General features: G+C 43.5%; 1 protein-coding gene across 4 annotated transcripts in view; it reads right to left on the bottom strand.

The window, feature by feature from the left end:
- PHC2 (polyhomeotic homolog 2) overlaps positions 1-9,641 on the bottom strand; it is a 102,066-nt gene extending 92,425 nt beyond the window's left edge. For 3 of the 4 annotated variants that reach the window (XM_017527987.2, XM_017527985.2, XM_037738275.1), the window contains exon 1: positions 8,782-9,211. The gene's annotated coding sequence lies outside the window, so the exon portion shown is untranslated. Of the gene's footprint in view, positions 1-8,781; positions 9,212-9,573 lie in introns of those variants that run through there. The other variant, XM_037738276.1, reaches the window with a different exon arrangement.
- Positions 9,642-16,987: the final 7,346 nt, after the last annotated feature.

The following is a 16,987-nucleotide window of genomic DNA, read 5'->3' on the forward strand; positions in this document are numbered from 1 at the left end:
GCCTTGGTTCAGGTCCTAGCCCCACTATTTACTAATTGCATCACTTTGGCCAAGTTACCTGACTTCTCTGTGCACTTTCCATTTAAAACAGAACCCCCGTTATGGCGGTTGCTATGAAGAATAAATGAGTAAATACATTTGAAATGCTTACACCAGTGCCTGGCACATAGTAAAGACTACATATACATTTGCTAAATTATTATTATACATTATGTTATATTAGTTGGCTGTCTTTATTAAGTCATAACATTTGCTCTCAAAATGATCTAAACAGTATGGTAAGTGACTACCCTCATTGTTTAGTCCCTTGTTGCTGCCATAAAAATAACCACAAACGTAGTGGTTTAAAACAATAGAAACTTATTCTCTCACAGTTCCAGAGGCCTGAAGTTCAATATTAGCTTCACTGGGTCAAAATCAAGGGGTCAGCAGGCTGTGCTCTCTCTGGAGGTTCTAGGGAAGAATCTATTCACCGAATCATCTGGTTCTGGTTGCTGCTGGCTCTCTTTGCTTGTGGCCATATCACTCCAATCTTTGCCTCTGTGTTTACATTGTCTCCACCTTGTCTGTATCTCCCTCTGCCTCTCTAAGGACACTTGTGATTGTATTTAGGGCCCACCCAGATATAACCCCTCTAAGTCAAGACCCTTAATTTAATCACATCTGCAAATATCCCTTTTGCTTATAAGGTAATATTTACAAGTTCTGGGGATAAGGAGCTAATATTTGGATGGTCATTATTCAGCCTACTACTTATCACTAGGAGAAGGCTGATGTGGTACGGAAATTATGACATAAACAACATTTAGTTTTAAAGGATATTTAGCTCTCTCTACAACCAACCTGTTATGCAACCATGTTTCAAGGCACAATCCATTCACCTAGAAGTAGGTCCCAAAACTGTAAGCATAGTTACTCCTAAGGGCTTTAACAGCTCCCTGTGGCCTCCACTGTAAAGTCCGAATTCCGTAGCCTGGTAAACCAAGCCTTTTGGGGTTTGATGCCAGCCCACTTTTCAGCCTCATTTCTGAGATGACCCCCCTTATATGTTGTGCTGTGGTCTTGGAAGGTTGTTTGGAGGTCCCCCCATATGCGCTCTCTCATGCAAAGACACCCCCACCTTTGCACACACTGCTTCCTGTCTGGCTGAGAAGCTCCCTCTTACCCTTCAAATGTCAATTTCTCCAGAAAACTTTTCCTAACATTTCTAAGCAGGGTCCGTATTTCTATTATGGCACTAAGTACAGTACCATAATTAATGTTTCCATGTCTGTCTTTCTTTAGAAACCTCTATAGTACCAGGTCTGGGTTCTACTCATCTTTGCATCCCTAGGGGTATAGAAGCTTATTAAATGTTTGTTGAATAAATAAATAAGATTGTAGAGGCCAAAAATAGAAATAAAGCTCAAATACTTGGGTAAACAAAGACAGCAGGATCCTAAAACACAGTTAGGGATGGGCAAGTCCATCCCTGTAATCAGAAGATTTTGTCATGGCTAGCAGCTATGATACTCTGTTCCAACTGTCCTCTGTTATCACGATCAGAGACCAAACTTTGGGCTGTATATACGATGGGCCTGACCCAGTATCACATTCCCTACTTTACATTACTCCAAACCATTTCTCATACTCTGCCTCTGAGAAAGCAATTTCATTTTCATGTGCTTTAGTGTCACCATCTTTTATGAGGTAACCTCTATTTCAAAATGCCCTAAATACAAAGTTCTGCCCTCTTATTCTAATTCTCATTTTCTCTCGCTTTTACTAAGTAAAAACGAGAGAATGGAAAACTTCTGTGATAACTTAAGAATGAGAATAGTCTGAGCCCAAACTTACTGTATACTTTAGGAAAATTATACCTCCATATATATCAATTTTCTCTTCCTTCAAATGGGATCAACTCTGCTAGCTAGGAGGCCACAGCAAACAATGAAAGGTAAAACTTACACAGTGCTTATTATGTACCTCACATGTATTAACCTGTTTTATTCTATAATTCTTCGAGGTAGGGACTGTGATTCTCCCACTCTACCCAAGAAGACTGGAGCAGAGAGAGTACATACGGAAGGAAGCTGGGAAGTTCACAACTCATGAGTGGCAGAGGCAAGGCTGGAAACCCCACATTCTGGCTCTAGTGTCCCTGGAGTGAACCATTACCTCTGACTGCCTCTCTGCAGGCCAGTGGAAGGTACTGTGCTTGGAACATAACTCTAGCACATTAAAGCATTAAAGGGATTCTTAAAAATTATAATTTTTTTCAAACAAATGTAAGCCTTATTTGTCACTGAAAACAAAATAAAAGTGAGAAGAGAAGGAATGGAGACACTGAATGGTAGGCTTCGGACATGGGACAGTGTTCCATATTTCAACCCAAATGCATTTTACAGCCAAGATTTCAAGACCTGAAACCATCCGTCCTTTACAGCTAAAATAAGAAGGATCTCATGATTTTAGCCATCAAGGAGATGGATGTGTCCTTCACTGGTACTATATCTAGAATTAAGATGACATTGTCACTAGATGAATATCTACCTTGGGGTATGGCTTTATGGATCAATGATTAGGTTTTTCTCAGGAGCAACAACGAAATAATAGAAATAACACAAGATACACTCATGTTAAGCTTTTTGTACAGGAACAGAATTTTGTTTTTAGAAAAGGCATTAAAAATTCACTTGGGGCAAAACTGAAAGAGCTAGGTGTAATGCAGTACTTTCAAATCATCAACTGCTTATAGTTACATTTCCTTCTGGGCAAAGAAAATATATATATATTTTTAGTTAGAAAGTGCTGAATAAATATTTGTTGAGTAAATTAATACTATTTTAGAGATTGATTTATTAACACTATTTTAGAGATGGATTCATTTCCAGGTGGTTCCTTATCAGGAACAGGTGCCTTGTAATAGTCATCATTTGTCCTGGAGAACTTACTCCTCAAGTCTCTTGAAAAGTCTAAAGCCACCTTTATCTGTACCCATGGTTTCTACATCTTTTTTCCCTCCATCAGAAAAAGAACAGAGAAAGATCAGGTTACATTGCTTCTGTGGGCCTGTATAAATTCCTGTGAGGTTCTCTCTTCTGTCAGGAAAAGTTTCCCTGGCAACCATACTTACACACTCACTCAATTCCCTTCCCTTCTTTGATTCACGGGTTGGTATAAAAATTAATTTGCATTGATTTGCTGAAGCTTACAAGTTAATCATTCTAAATAGACTCACAAAATTTTAGATGCTAGTTTCTGCCCAAAACTTGTTTCTTAAAGGGCCTGTTTACTTTCTTTAGAAATTTGAATGTAATTATCTTCAGTTTAAATATTTTAAAATATATTTTATATGTATTCTGAATGTTTCTGGCTACAGGTAGAAAAAATAATATTTTTCTAAAGGTATCTGGTCTACATTATTAGTTAGGAAGATCAAGAAACAAAGAGGTACTTTAGTTCTGGGTAAGCAAGGGGTCAGATTCTTATGCAGCTATAATAAGGCCCTGGAAGAGACGAGTCAAGGACCAAAACAAAAAGTCTGGGTCACATGAAATGATTAATCAGGCCTAAGATCCTGGGTGATCAGAGGTCAGGACCTGGATAACGGGAATGGGACAAGAGTTATCAATAACTGAATTTCATTAATTCATTCACCAAGGGTGTGCTGCCCACCTACTAGGACATGGTGTTGGGCAAGGAGCAGTGAAGAAGCCAGACACAGACGTACCTTCATAAAGTTTATAGTCAACTATCTGAATAGCGAACAAATGTTGGCTTTGTTATTGAACCAAATATCTTTGGACTAGAGGTGCTCACTGTATAATTTCCTACCAGAATTGATTTCAGACTAGGAATGGTACAGAGATCTATAGATAAAGACAAGTTCAAGAAGTCTTCACTGGAGTAGATTAGCTGGCAAGTCAAGCAGTCTTGGACATATACAACAGTTGCTTTACATTTAATCTTCAACAACAATGATATATGAGCCTATCACAGGAAACAAGGCTAGATACTTTGCAAAATATCTAAGTTTTATAAAGAATAGAGTAAAAGCAGACAAAGGTATAAGTTATTCTTAAGCTCTTTTAACAACCATTTATTGAGCATCTATGATGTTCAAGAAATAGTTTTACAAATTGAAGTTAAGGGTATGAAAAGGACATAGTCCCTAGAAATTATAACAATATGGTAAATGCTATAATGAGATGCTGAAGTACAAAGAAATATCAAAGAGGAAGGTTACTAATTCTTAAAAAGCAAGCTGGGAAATTCTTCTGAGAAGTAATGCTTGAACTGAGTCTTAAAAGAGAAGTAGAAAATTTTGTTTTAAGCTGATAAATGTTGGGATAATTTGTTACACAGCAACAGATAACTACTACAGTGCCTTATGGAGACCACACCACAGCATAACTAGAAGATAATGGAGAAGACCCATCCATGTAAACTGTGTCATATACTGCAGGTTATATTGGAAATCTCTTCATATTTTTATTCTCACATATTCTTAGGCTTACCTGGTCCATGTTGGACACAGAAAATGAGAGCAAGCACTCTGAACGGGAAAGAGACAGGTGATGTGAGGAGGCAACACAATCTCAGTCTTGTCTGATTTCCCCCACAAAGGAATCCAGCCAGGTTGGTTGGTGTAGGATTTGGTCAAGTGGTCAGTAAGTGTCAAGTGGTGTCAGGACTTGGTCAAATCACTACTCAGAAAGACGAGGAGTGAGGAGCAAGAAGATGAGTAAAAGTTGTTTCTGAGAGAGCCATAACCATGAAAACCAGAAAAACCTAATTGGCTGTCAGTTCCAAGTAGTGACTGTAAAGCTAAAAATGAGAGAAAATAGAAAAAAAATGAAGTTTTTCTATTTTTCATGATTCATGTAGGTAGATCAAAGAATAGAGTAGGCAACAAAGGCAAGACAGGACAGGAGCATTCCAGACAATGGTATAACCAGTAGTGAACCAGCGTTCAAAGCTGGGGGGGTAGGGGGTCGGTCCATGGTTTGAGGGTCAAAGGGTGGCATCGACCTGGTTAAAAAGGCACCAGATGAGGGCAGACAAGTCATAGTGCACCTGTTGAAAGATGGTCTCCATATTTTCCCATGAGCAAATGGGTATATGTGACTATAAAAAGAATAGAAATGAACTTGTGTAGTATTTAAACTGGGAGTAACAATAGCATTAGGATTGTAACTGTATCTAGTAATAGCCTCAAAACATGGTGGATGAGTTTCCAGAAGTCATTCTAACCAAGCAATTCCTTGCCTCTTTATTCTCTATTCTCTTCATATTGGCTGGGCATTTCCTTTTGCCCTTTACACCAGCAGACTCACGGGGTCCAAAATGAGGGGACCAAGGGAAAATGAGATTGTGCAGCACGACACAGCAAGGACTTTAGGCCACCTACCCAAACCAAAGGCCATAGCACAAAATGCTTTTCTACTTTCAGGAGGTAGTATAGATGCCTTCAGGCAGAACTGGGTACATACTTTGTGGGCCCTGGTGCAAAATGAAAATGTAGAACCCCCTTGTTAAAAATTAAGAATTCCAAGGCAGCAACAAGAGAGTATTAAACCAAGTGTGGGGCCCCTCTAAACACAGGGCCCTGGGAGACTGCACAGGTTGCATACCCACAAAACTGGCCCTGACTTCAGAAACAGTATAGCATGCTCCTTCAGGAAAGCTTTAGAATCTAAGCTGGATCCAAATCCCATCTGTGCCACTCATTAGCTATGTGACCTCTGGCAATTTACTTAGTCTTTCCACATTGCCAAGAGGTTGTGTGGTTATAATCCGGTGCTGAGAAGATTAAATGGGATAATGAATAGAATGTATACAAAGTGCTTAGCACAATGACTAGCACATAGTGAGCACTCAATTAATGATAGCTATACTATTCCTGTTCAACGAAATATACAGATAGTTATCAAAGCAGTAAGTTTAAGAAATGAACTGCTGACTTGCTGTTAAGGATATGAAAGAAAAAGAATAATATTTTAGGACAACTAAAATCATGAAGCAGATGGGGAAAATTAAATCTTCTGCCTGATGGTGCTGCCTTCGCTAATCACTTTTCTATTTCTTTTCTTGCTTTCATTGCACAATATACAAAAGGTGATCCGCATGCAGTCTCCATTTCTTATCTGCATCTCGTGCCACAGTTCTCTCTAATGTGACTTATAATATCCCCATGGCCACCCCCGGCCACTAAACTGAAGCTACCATGTTCAAAAGGTCACTAATGACCTTCTATTTGCTAAATATAATGAATGTTTCTCACTCTTTTTGTACAATTTCCTACTGCTGACCAATTTCTCCAGCTCAAAACTTTTTCTTCTCTTGACTTCTATGATACTACACTCTTATAGTTAATAGCATGTCTAACAGGCCTTGGCATCTGTCGGGTACACAACAAATGGTGAATAGAATGCATTTTTGGATGAATAAATTAGATGGTTCTCTTGCTTCTCCGATATTCCTTATTTTCGACCATACGGATTCCATGTTTTCTCTTGCCCTCCCTAAATGTGGGATATCTCCAAGCTTCAGTCCTTCGTTCTCTACTCTCTTTCTATGTTGTTATCACCGGTGAACCCAGCTATTCATATGGTCTCAATTATTACTGTCTTTTCCTTTTCTGAACTCCTATAATACCATGCATTAAGCATCTCAAAAAGGTACTAAATGACTGCTATACATTTGTGATTTCATTTACTCCTCACAACTATATTGGGTAGGTGGCATTATTACAGATGAAGAAACTGAAGTCAAAGTCATGTAGCAAGTACCTGGTAGAACTGGGATCCAAATCCTTGTTTAGCTGAGAATAACCTCCATACTACACCGCCCCTCTCATTTTACTGTCTCCTCAAAATCATAAATACAGGATAGTATTTGCACACAAGCAGGTGTTCAGTAAATACGCTGATTGAGAAGATTGCTTAAATACCGCCCATGATTTTCCAGCACTTACAGTATCATCAATCTTAGCAGAGCACATTAAGCATGTCACCCCAGTGACACAGTGACATCTTCTTTACGTGACTTGATCTGTAGTATAATTCAAAATAAGAAATTTGCCAAAAACTCACCATAATCCCTTCTAAAAATAAATTTGGTCTAAGAAAAGCAAAAAGGCCTTTATCTGATTCAAATATTAGGAGAGTTTTGGGGAAGAGGTCCACTTTACTACATTGGGCCCAACCTTGCTCTGCTTCTAAATGATCAGGAAGTAGAAACAGGCTAGCTAGTTGATGGCTAATGAAGTTAAATGGACAATTTCTAGTTCTAGAAATAGATGCTAAGGCAGCAGAATGGGATTTTCTCTGCTCTGGTAGCTAAGATCTCATTAAAAGAAGCCCAATACATGCGAGACATGGGTGGAAACTGGGATGAAGAGAAGAGAATAATAGTAAGGAGGGAGGGTGAACAGAAAGGAGGCACTGGCAAGCCTTGGAGGGCCTGGCCCAGTCCAGCAGATCCACTGCTGTTCTGCACAGCTGGCACCATGCAACAGTGGGCTCAGTCACATTTGCACGATTCATGTTCTCAATCCTGGACTGCTTGCCCTGACCCATATCACACTCCAATCCTCTCTTAATCCAGATCATTCCAGCTTCTGATCTTACTACTTATTTCCCCAGGTCTCACAGATTTGACATCCAGCATTGCTTCCCCAGTTATGACGATGCATTCTCTTTCTGTATGGTTTAGATTTGCCCTCCCCAGATGTTGCCACTAGTGCCAAACATTATGCCCAGTTTTCAGGCCCTCTCCCTTGGAGCGATTGAAAATGACTCCCATTCCACCTCCACAAGATGGACCGTTACTTGGAAAGATATGGGTGACAAAGACCAGGAGTGAGGCTGAGAAAAACTGATGAGGGGAAAATGTGGAGGAGAAAACAATAAGAAAAATACCACTGGACGACTGTGGTGGGAATGAGAAATTCTAGGAAGTTACATTACAGAGGAAGGAAAAAAGCTGTAGTTGCAATAGAAAAGATAATATATTCTTTATGTGGCTGCATTCACTGTTCCCCCTCTTCCCCACCCCCCACCCCCCTTGGCTGCCTTTTCAGTCCCTTCCAATTTTCTTTGCAAGGTAAACTCCTATTCACCCTTCAACACCTTGCTTAAATGTGTTCTCTAGAAAGCGTTCCCTGGTCCTTCAGACAGCTAATTGTTCCCTCCTCCGTGCTTCCACAGGCCTTTGCATTCACGTCTATTATGCTGTTAATCACTTTTACTAGCAATTTCATTTGTTTCTCCCACCACTTCTTTCAGGACAAGGACTAATTATCTTATTCATCTTTGCATCCCCAAGACATAGCAGAGTGCCTGGCATATGCCAAGAATTTGTTGTTGGGTGATAAAAGACATCAAGAGCAACGTGGAAGTACAATTTGCACTTCACTTGCAAAATCAAATTGGTTCCTGGTACTTTTCATGTATAACTGCGCTTTCTCTTGATTTAGAAGGAACGACTCAAAAGAAACTATCGATATCACGGACGCATTAGCCGATTTTTCATCCCCACTGGTGATAGAAATATTTTTCCCCCACACTTCCAAGAAACTCCCAGAGCAAGCTTAATATCAGTGGCACATCTCTCCTCCTACCATTTCTACTGTATCGAAAGCTAACTTACACCGTGAGCCTAAAGCTGCCACCAGTCTTAGCGAACTGGGGGAGGGGGATAATCACAAGAAGACACTTCGGCAGCAGACCTAGGAGGGGGGTTGGGGAGGAAGATGAATTTAAACCTCGCCTTATAAGAAATTTGTTAGACACTCACGTAGAACAGCCGCTTCCTCTGTACATGACAGACCCGATCCAGGTGTCCAGCGGCGACCTTTTCCCATGGGTGTCAAGTCATCACCCAGCACAGAAAACAAGAGACCAACGCCTTTCTAGGGCATCCCTCCTTCTCCAACCTTGGGGCTCGCTTTTCCCTTAGGGGATTGCTGTCTCCTCCCAGTTCTAGCAACCCCCGGTTCCCTCTGCTGGTGCCCCCCACTCCACGCTTGACTCTGGACCGAAAGTGCCGGCGGTCCGGCTGTCAGGCCGCGGCTGGGAAGGGGGTGCCCTGGTCAGGTCCGACCCCGGGGTCTCCCCGCACTCTGCGGGACGAGCGGAGTAGGCGCAGGCCGCGCAAGGCCACGGGCTGCCGCGGCGAGGTCCTCTCCGCGGGAGGGGGCTCGGTCCCCCGAGAAAGCGCGCCAGCGCCGGGACCTCGGCCGGTTCCCGATCCCGGCAGCCCCCCCGCCAGCCGCGGCCCCAGAGCTCCCCGCAGTCCTCGCGGCGGGTTCCCGGCCCGGGGGCGCCGCGCTCTGTTGGTCGCCGGCCGGAACCGCGGGCTCCCAGCGCGGGCCCCACGCCGCGGACCCAGGGTCAGGCCGCCCGCTGACCGCCTGCCGGTGCCCATGGCAATGCCCCGCCCCGCGCGGCCCGTCCGGGCCGAGCGCTCCGGCCCGACCGTGACAGCTGGGTGCCCAAAGGGTTAAGCCGGCTGCGCGGCGGCCAGTGTCCCCAGCGCGCTGCCGGTCGGCCGCGAGCCGGCCCCAGCGCGCACGCGCCCGCCCGTTACCTGTGGTCGCCTCCGCGCTCCTCCTCCACCTGGCCGCTCTCTCCCGGGGGCCGCCCCTCAGCCCGCCCCCTCGGCTCGGAGCCGCGCACCCTGCTGGTTACTCGGACGCGGCCTGCGGGGGAGGGGCGTGGGCCTTATTACCATATATTAGCATACCAGCGCGTGTCACGTGGTCGCTCCAACCAATGGCCACCCCGGAAGGGCGGGGATTGGGCGGAACACGCCTCGGTGATGCTCCCAGCCTGAACCGGTGGCCATGGCAACCGGCGGGAGGGTGGGGGAGTCGGGAGGTGCCGGAGCCCGGTGCCCTCGGGAGCATCTCCTCTACCTGAGCTCCGCGTGGCCACCACGCGCGCTTTTCCCACCTCGCGGATGGAGAGAGTTGCCTCAGCCAGAGAGATCCAGATTCAGCCAACATTTATTGAGCACTTTACCACGTGCCTTAACACTTTGCTGAAGAATGTGATGTCCGTCCTATTAACCCCGCTTGTTAGTAGAGAAAGTGGAGGCTTGCAGAGGTTAGATCACTCACCCAAAATCTTACAACAACATTAAATGGCAAAAGTGGAGATCTAAGCCCATTTTTTACTTCAGACCCTGGACAATCGCGAATTTTCTTCTCCAGCAGGGGTCTCCTAGCACTTCCTCACAATTCCAGGTGTGCTGAGAAGTTGAGAAAATTCTTATACATAATTTGTACAGCGTTTTACTGTTTCCTTACAGTGACCTTTGGGGTTGGTAGGCAGAACAGTTATGCCCATATTACAAAGGAGGGAAAATGAGGCTCAGGGAGTCCATGTGACATAATTTAGGCCAAACAGCTATTAAGAGCTAGTGTTTAGCTACAGTGATTTATACTGAAGGTCATTACTTTAGAAACTTTTAAATTCAATCTTCTCAACATGGTGGAATTGCTATGACCATTCTATGGATTAAGAAACAGAGACTTTGGGAAGTTAAGCAAATTGCCCAAAGTTATACAGCTAGTAAGTAGCAGATTTAGGGTCCAAATCCACGTTTATTTGGCCCCAAAGCTAGTCTCATGGAGTCTCATTGCATCAGGTTTATTTAATTTAGGATTGGACCTGGAACCTGGAACCCCCTATTGAATAGAACTTTGTCTCCTCTCAAGATATGGTGGTATCTCTGAATCCTACAGCAAATATGTCTGGTGACAAGTGACATGTGTTAAGGCCACAGAGGCTATATATTAAAAGAGAATAGAGTCACCAGGTAGGCGGGGGCATTCTAGAATTCTCTGTCTTTCCATTTTTACCCCTTAGGGATTTGATAGTTTAGCTAAAGACACAGTAGTTTAAAAACACAAACATCTGTGTACAGACTTGTTTAGCTCAGTGATTCGCTAATTTTGTTTATTTATTTATTTACTTGTGAGAGACAGAGTTATGGTCTGGAATCCAGTCTGGGGTGTAGTGATGCAATCATAGCTCACTCTAACATTGAACTCCTGGGATCAAGCGATCTTCCTGCCTCAACCTCCGGAGGAGTAGCTGTGACTACAGGCATGCACCCCCACACCCAGGGAATTGATGGGTTGCCCAGGATTGTGTCGAACTTCCGGCCTCAAGCAACCCTTCTGCTTGGGCTTCCCAAAACTCTGGGGTTCACAGGTGTGAGCTACCACATCTGGCTGTGGTTATCTAACTTTAATATGTTTATGGATTATGGGGCAGGGTTCTATGCCTCAAACTAAATATACTAAACTTTATAGCCATTTAAAGGAATTATCAAAGGTAATTTCTAATATATGTACATTTCACCTTCCTGGACTGCCTTAAAACCCAATTTCCTCCTAAACTGTGACTGTTTGGTGCTTAAGAGAACAAACATAGAAGCAGAACTGCTTGGGTTAAAAACAAACATAGAAGCAGAGCTGACTTGGCCACTCATTGTGTGATCTTGGGCAAATTACTTAAGCTCTCTGTGCCTCAATTTCCTCATTTGTAAAATAGGATAGAAATGTTGTGAGAATTAAATGGTTTACTGTATATTAAAAAAAATTTCATACAGGCCCCGGCCCAGGGATAAACCCTTCATAAATGGTAGCTATTGTCATTTCTGTTATCATCCCAGGAGCTTTCCTCGGAACAGACAACCCACATATACACAATCTCTCAAGGCTTCCTTGCTAGCTTTGGAATTCTGAAGCTGCCTCCCATCCCTCGTGGCATATTAAACAGCCTGTTGTGCTGCTGAAGGCTTGTTATCTCTCCAAATGACATTCTCTCTTCTTGGGATCATAAATAATTCCTGCACTCAGAGGAGCTGGTTTCTCTTGCACATCTCCTAGCACCAAATTACCGGAGTTGTTCCTTGCAGAAGGGAATCTTGACAAGCATTGGAGCCATAAGTCAGGCTCCTTGAAACACTTTTATGAGCTCCTTAATGAGGGAGATGAGCTGTCATCAGGAACTCCTCCTGTCCTTCCTGACCACAGGAAATGAGCTCTTTGTGCTCAAAAGGTTTCCAAAGCTGGGGCGCAAAGAGTTTTCAGGAAGTGGGCCAGGGATGAGAAGCTGTTGACTCAGAGAATCCCAGGGCTAAACAGCCCCCATCCTGCCATTCACCCTAGAGGGTCAAATGACTCACGGTCTTATTGCAGCAATAGCACCAAAGGGTGGTGTGCGTGTGTGTGTGTGTGCGTGTGCGTGTGTGTGTGAATCCTTCCCAGTTCCCCACTATGTGGATACTCCAACAGCCAACCTATTACCCCCTGACAAAAAGATACCACAGAAAAAACAGTGGCTAAGAGGATTGTCTCTGGAATCAAAGAACCAGATTTGAATCCTGCTTCTACTACTCAACTATCCGTGTGATGTTAGGAAACTTGCTTAACCTCTCTGCATGTCAATTTCCACATCTGTAAAATGAAAATAAAAACAGTGTCCATTTTAGAGACCCTTGTTAGGATGAAATGGGTTACTAACATAAAGTGCTTAGAATACCCCGTGTATACGTTAGAGATGTATTTGCTAATTAAACAAAAATAAATGTATAAATCCAGTACAGACAATGTACTTTCTATAGAGGCAACCACAGCCTTAACTGAAGTGCCCTAGGGCCTCTCCCGTGTGCTGCCCTCCAACCCGCTTCTGACTCACATGTAAATATTGCCCAGGAATAGGAAGATGTGTGCTTGGGAACTCTGGTTTGCACCTGGCTCTGTCACATTTCTTGCCCTGTGAACTTGGCCAAGTTATTTTACATCTCTGAGCCATAGTTTTGTTATTTGTGAAATGAGACTCATTTCCTCCCAGAGTTGTTCTGAGCATTCAATCAGATAGTGTCTGGCAAGAGATGATGAGGGCCTGCACCAGATAGGTCATACCTGATCAAAATTACATTGTTCTTTTCCTGAGTTGTTTCTAGTGAACATCTTTGCTCTACATTAATGAAAATGACTAACATTTATGGAGCACTTACCCTGGCCTTGTGCTATGTATATAATTTTATTTAATCCTCAACATAAACCTAAGGCTCTAAGAAAACATGTTCAAGAAGATCACACTGGAAGTCAGTGGCCGATCCAGGATCCAAGCTGGGACACTCTGATTCCCAAATCCATGCTAATAACCCACCATGCTACATGCAGGCCTCCAACTCCAGCTTGACTCATAGGACTCAGGGAATGTGTGTTATATTTCTTTAGTACCCTTCCCCCATCCATATATACACTCTCTCCAGTCACCTACCAGCACTGGGCATAGTAGATGCTCCATATGCATTTACTGGATGAGTGAAAATAAGTGACTATGACATCTTTTTATAGTGATAAAAGTCCATTTTTTCTTGGGCTGTCCCTGGTGGGAATAAAAGCAGATGGCAACCCTCCTCCCCCACACCTAGCATCCTCTTTCTGATAAATAATAATGTGGGAGGCCTTCTTCCTTTCCCGATGGGAGAGTTAGGCTTCTTGATGTCAGAGATCCATAATAGACACAGTGATGACTCATCTTCAGTGTGCATTTGGAGAGATGTCAGGACCCCTGGAGCTTTATATGACTCTGTTAATATGCATCAGTAGGGTTACTTCCAAATAATGGTCTTGGATAGATGTATTTGCTAGGGCTGCCCTAATAAAATACCACAAACTGGGTAGCTGAAAACAGCCCAAGTTTAATCTCTCACAGGTTAGGAGGCTGGAAAGTCTGAAATCAAGATGCCTTCAGGGTTGGTTCCTCCTTGGGGCATCAGGGAGAAATCTGTTCCATGCCTCTCTCCCAGTTTCTGGTGGCTGCCAGGAATCCTTGGCATCCCTTAGTTTGTGGATATGACACTCCAATCTCTGCCTCTGTTGCCATGTGACGTTCTCTCTGTGTATCTGTATCCCAAATTACCTCTTCGTATAAGGACACCAGTCATGGGATCAGGGCCCACAACAATCCAGCATGATTTTGTCTTAACTTGATTACATTTGCAAAGACCCCATTTCCAGATTAGGTGGCATTCACAGGGACTGGTGGCTAGGACTTGAACATATCTTTGGGGGACATAACTCACAATAATATGTTTGGAGTAGAGTGGAGAGGAGATGGAAAATGAAGGGAGGTAATAAAGAGAAAGGGGAGGTGGTCCATGAGGGGCAGATCACACAGACAGAATGGAGATTGACCAAAGATTCCTCAAGAATGGGCCAATCTTTTTCTTCTAGGCCAATTCCATTCTTTCCCAAAGAAGTCTCCAGCTTACAGACTTACAATACCAGTGTTGGAAGGGATGTTGGGGAGTCATTCATTCATTCAACAAACATTTTATCAAATATTCTTTGAGGAGTTGGGCATTCAGAAAGAAAAGAGGTGGTCTGAAGAAACTGTGGCCCAGAAAGTGGATGTGAGTTGTCTAAGCTCACACATCAAATTAGAATACAGCCAGGAACAGAACAAGGTATGTCAAAGTCCAGACCTGAGCCCTTTTGATGACTACTAGGAAGGCTACTGGATCCCCCTGGACCTGAATGAACCTTGGTGCATAGACAGATCTAAGTTTTAAAAAAATGTTTGTGTTCTGAGGTGCATTACTAACTTCCCCAAGCTTCCATAGGTTGGTCCAGTATTTGAGGGTCTTTGGAGCCTTGGACAAAGTTAGAAACACACCCTCTCTAAAAATGCAATGCTGTAACCATTCTTCTTATTGGTCCAATTAATTGCCTAATCTTTGAAATATCATCTCTGGATGCAATAGCAAAATTGAGCATAATGGAACTCCTTGGGATACAGACAACATCTTGTTCATCTTTTTTTTGCCCCGACCCAATGCTAATACAGAAACCATGGTGGAATCAGCCCTCAATAACCATGTGTTCAATGAATGAAAGAGCATTGCTCCAGTTAGTACCAAGGGCTATTTATATCTTACTGTTTCTATATCCCATGCTCAGTAGCAGTGCTGAGTTGGTTTCAGATACCTGAATTCCACTCTCAAAGTCACAGTTGTTTTGAAGTGAATACTCCATTTTCCACTACATCATTAGAAGAGATGGTATTTTGTTTCCAATATTGGCTGATACAAATATTGTTCTGCCTTGAGCTGTCATGATGTGAGATATCAGTCTGGAGCAGTGAGCCTGAAAACTGGGGCAGGCCAGGGTCAGAGACGGGGTCAACCCAGCAGGAGTTGTCAGATCAGAGCAGGGGTGAGAAGGAGGTCAGACTGGAGATCAAAGTCCAGGAACTAGGGCAGGTACAGTCAGTCCTGACTCTCCCAAGGACGGGGGCCTGCTAGCCGGAGCCCCTTGGGAAAGCAGCTCATAAGCAGGTCCTCTAAACAGGCTTTCTGTTCGAAGGTCCCCAGAGGGTTCTTTGTAATTGATCTGGGTTTGAGGTCCCCCCTCACGAGGGAGATATAATCAGTCAACATTATTCAGCAGACCTTATGTTCACATAATCAGATAAACTTTAAAAACCTGGAAACAACCTTGTTTATTCTTGCCATATGGCCCTGGGCTTACTGCTAATTTTTAGATTCTCAGTTTTAGGTCTGATTCTGGCTATGCATCAGAATTACCCGTGATATTTGTTAAAATGCAGATTTTCAGGTTCCATCCCCAGAGATTCTGATTCCCTAAATCTGGGACAGGCTGCTCACATCTCAAGAGACAGTGATACAGTGGCCGACTGTGGGCACTTGCGCCTGGCTGCTTGGGTTTTTGATAGTTCTCTCACTAGCCCAGTGAACTTGAGTGAATTTCTTAACCTTTCTGTGCCTCAGTATCTTATCTATAAAAGGGAATAATAATATTCAGCTCATTGGTTTGCTGTGAAGATTAATGATTTAATACCTGCAAAGTTTTAGAATACTAAGTGCTCAATAAATAATGTTTACTATTGTTATCTTTTTTTTTTTTAACCAGGCTTTACAAGTGATTTAGAAGCACAGTCATTCCTTCACTCATTCATTCACTTGTTCATTTGTGCTAGAACTTAATACTGAGTGCTCCTACCTACAAGGTAGTCTAGATACACCCAGGCTAGATACACACAATTCTCCCCAGTTTTTTTGTTTTATTTTATTTTTGAAGACAAAATCTTGCTCTGTCATCCAGGCTGGAGTGCAATGGTGCAATCTTGGCTCACTGCAGCCTTGACTTACTGGGCTTAGGTGATCCTCCCACCTCAGCCTCCTGAGTAGCTGGGACTACAGGTGTGTACCATGGTGCCTGGCTCATCTTAGTAGAGATGTGGTTTCACCACATTGCCCAGACTGGTCTCAAACTCCTGGGCTTAAGCCACCTGCCTGTCTTAGCCTCCCAAAGTGCTGGGATTACTGGGTGAGCCACCGCATCCAGCCTCTCCCCAGTTTATGGCCTAGCAGGGAAGCCAGTATTGGGAAGCACTGTTATACTCATTGTCTTCAGCTTTCCAAACCGTTATTGGACTCTGAGGCTCTGGGCTTTACCTCTGGTGTCCCTTTAGGCACAATGACCTTCATTTTATAACCTTGAAATAGAGCAAAGTGGAAAAAAAATAAGAATCTATTCTGGGCATGGTGGCTTACACCTGTAATCCCAGCACTTTGGGAGGCCAAGGCAGGTGGATCACGAGCTCAGGAGATCGAGGCCATCCTGGCCCACATGGTGAAACCCTGTCTCTACCAAAAATACAAAAAAAAAAAAGAAAAAAAATTAGCTGGGTGTGGTGGTGCAGGCCTGTAGTCCCAGTTACTCCGGAGGCTTAGTCAGGAGAATTGCTTGAACCCAGGAGGCGGAGACTGCAGTGAGCTGAGATCCCGCCACTGCACTACAGGGCGACAGTACGAGACTCCATCTCAAAAAAAAAAAAAAGAATTTATTGGACTTGGTGTTGCATTTTTTTAGTTTTGTGGCACTGGACAAATCACATGCAGAAGACCTTCTGTCTCTTGCCTTCCCGGAAACCTTGTTCAAGAAATGGCCTTG

This window comes from Cebus imitator, unplaced genomic scaffold, assembly GCF_001604975.1.
Source record: "Cebus imitator isolate Cc_AM_T3 unplaced genomic scaffold, Cebus_imitator-1.0 Scaffold51, whole genome shotgun sequence".
NCBI lineage: Eukaryota > Metazoa > Chordata > Mammalia > Primates > Cebidae > Cebus > Cebus imitator.